Raw genomic sequence first — 3366 nt, 5'->3', positions numbered from 1 at the left:
CATCCCCTCCAGCAGGCCAATAGCTGCATGAGCTTTGGGAGGAATGGGAGATAGAGGAGAGATAAAAAGCCAAAGGACAGCAGGAAGCCACCGCCTATTTCCTCTCCCTTTCCCATTCTTCTGCCCCCAGGTCTGGATGCCACAAGGACCTTAACCTTGTTTCTGGCTTTAGCTGCTAGCTTTTCCAAATCTCAGTGCTTTTCCCTTTTCACTTCCCTCCTATTAAACTTAAAACAGACGTCTTACTTCATCAGGCTGTCCTGGAAGGGTATTGCACTGGGGGAGGAGAGGCGGTGGTGACCTCACCTTCTATTCAAATTCTCAAAGATTTTTCCTGGATGACTTTTAAAAGGGAGGTGCCTGGGATTAAGATGGTAGGCTACTTGATCCTATTCTTTGCTTTAGTGTGAATTTCTGCAGCTCCATCTGTCTTCATGATTGTACTTGAAGCAGTATTAGCTGAATGAGTTAATTTTACTCAGATGTAAGATGGAGGGCTGGACTCTGCTTGCTCACTAGTCTCCCCTCACCTTTTTTTTTACACATTCCCTCTTCGTCTATGGGAATTACAGGGTTGCCACTAAAATATTTTCCACTTGTTCAAATGGTGTCAGAGAATCCCCCTTCCTTCTCTGGAGCTTTGGATGACTCTGTTCCCAGTCCAGAGCGTTGAATCTGTAACCCGATGTAAACTGCCTTGCTTCCACCCAGTCATTCCCCCTGCTGACACCTGTTCTCTCTCTCATCCCTATCTCCAGTCAAAGATGAGATTGTTAATGCAACTCTAGAGAGAGACGCAGTATTTCATGTCCACATCTCACACAGATGAAGGCGTCTCTGAACAAGTTTGGGGAGGGGCAGGCTCGGAAAAACCTTTGCTGAGGCAGTTTTGCCAACACAAGGGCTCTTTCAAGCCGACTTTCATAAAGGGAGCCGGCCTTGTTAGTTGGCTTCTGTCTCTTTAGAGCCCAGAGAGTGGTAATTAGGTAGCCTAGATTTAGGAAGGGTGGAATAAGCACTTATTCCCCTGCCTTCCAAAATGAAGAGGAGAAGCAGGCCAGCTCTCAGTGATCTCAGACCTGAAGAGAAGAGGTCTTGGAGAAGGCAGAGAACAGCATGGACCGGATAGACTCTTGACTCCCTTCTGCCCACAGTTTGTGATCTGCAGAGTCCAGCTAGGGTAACCCTGATTTTTGCCAACCACCTTCCTGCTGAGCCAAAGTTTTCTCATTCCCCCTCCACTGGGGAAGCAGCTGAGGCCCAGGGCCTTGCTCCCTGGGAAATTCTCTCTCCATCTTTTCGGTGCATTGGCCATGTTACTGTGCCAATAGTGTCTTAATTCTTGTTCCATCTGTTCTCAGCTAGCCTTGAACCCCACATAGGAGTTGTGGGGAGGGGTGGAAATGGGTGTTACTCCTTGTAGTTGATCCTGATGTGTGTGTTTATAAAGAGACCCCTCCCCTCATTTTGTGTTTTCATCCCTCTTACTCCCTCAATAGGATTGAAATAAAACATGCTTCTGTTTTTATAAAAATAATTTTTCCTTTAAACTGGAGAGTTTATTTTGTCAAGATAGAGCTATCTAGGCACTTTGGTCAGGTGATCCTTATCTACAGTGCCTCTACCCTTTGTCCACCTACACAAGCACACTGCCCTGCCAAGATGGTTCCTTTGTGGATAGGTCCTTTGAGAGAGTCTTGCTGATGTATAAAAGCTGTTTGGGAGGCTGGGATGGTGCCCTTTATCTGGTAAGGTGTCTCTTCCTGGGACAGAATCTCACTGCTGGCTCTAGTGGCCAGACCTTAGTACTGGTGTAGGAGAGACTTCTGTAAGTGAAGACGTAATATTTGAAACATTTTATCACAGACTTTAATATTCGTTTCCTTCTGGGGTTTAAGACTTAGAGGAGCACCTCTCCAGAGCTGTTTCCAGGCCTATTCTGGGCTCTCAGTGGGACAGAGCCAAGCTCTGCTTCCAGCTTCTTTTTTGCAAGGCTTTAGAGAGCGTGTGACTGTTTCACTGGTGGAGCAGGGCAAGGACAGACATTGGTAGCCTTCAGAGCCTGCCTTCCTTACTATCCTTCTGTGTATATGACTCCCTTGCTCACTATTCCTGTGGCTCAAAAGCTGGGAAAGGCAGGGAGATACACAAAGCTATTGCTATCCAAAAGCCTAAGGAAAATATTTGGAATAGGAAACCATAGAATGAAATGAGATTTCTTTTCTGAATGTTGTGGAATTTAATTTTTTAAAAAATGTTCTAATACATTTATTTCAGAAGCAGATGTAACAGATAAGTTGAACAACACAATTAACAAACCTAGCGTAACTGACATAGAACACTGTGCCCTAAACCAACAGTATGCATATTCTTTTTAACCACACGGGAAGCATTTACCAAAGGTGATCACAGCTGGACCAGCAAGCAAGCCTCAAAACGTTTCGAAAAATTAGAATAGAATGTTCTATAACACAGTGGGATTAAGCTAGGAAAAAGAAAACTGGAAAGTCCCTGTTTAAGAAACAAGCCATGCAGTTCTAAATAACTCATGGGTTACAGAAGAAATCACAGGAAATTAGAAATAAATTTTAATTGAATGATAATGCAGGTGTGCCATATCAAAACCTGTGGTATAGAGGTAAAGCCATACATAAAAGAGAAATATGCATTACCTTAAATTCACATTACAAAACATAAGGCTGAAGTCAGTAATCTAAATTTTCATGTCAAGAAACTGGGAAAGAAAAGCAAATTCAAAAAACAGAAAGAAGAATACAAAAAAAAAAAAGCAAGCAAGCAAAAGTCAATGAAATAGAAAACAAATGTAAAAAAAATCGATGAAGCCAAAAGTCATTCCTTTGAAAACCTAAAAAAAATTTGATAAACCTTAGTAGACTGATCAGAAAAAAAAGAGTGTGTGTCAACAGTGTTAGAAATGGAGTAAGGGACATCACTCGTATCTTTCATCAATCTTTAATAAACTTCCAGAGTTTTAGAAAAGGAACAGATCCCAATTCACTTCTGAAGTGGTATAAGCCAGACACCAAAACCCATAAAGGATATTACAAGAAAAGAAACCTGGGGCCAAACTCCTGTGAATGTAGGTGTAAAATTCCCAGACGAAATAAGCAAATCTAGCAACATGCAAAAATGATAATGGAGGGCTGGCCCCATGGCCTACTGGTTAATTTTGGTGTGCTCTGCTTCAGTGGCCAGGGTTTGGTTCCCAGGTGTGGACCTACACTGCTCATTGGCAGCCATGTTGTGGTGGCAAGCTGCATACAAAATAGAGGAAGATTGGCACAGGTGTTAGCTCAGGGCGAATCTTCCTCAGCAAAAAAATTAATAATGCATCGTATCTAATTT

The sequence above is a fragment of the Equus quagga genome, chromosome 17 (assembly GCF_021613505.1).
Source record: "Equus quagga isolate Etosha38 chromosome 17, UCLA_HA_Equagga_1.0, whole genome shotgun sequence".
Lineage (NCBI taxonomy): Eukaryota > Metazoa > Chordata > Mammalia > Perissodactyla > Equidae > Equus > Equus quagga.
The sequence above is the reverse complement of the archived record's forward strand: the minus strand, read 5'-3'. Positions refer to the sequence as shown.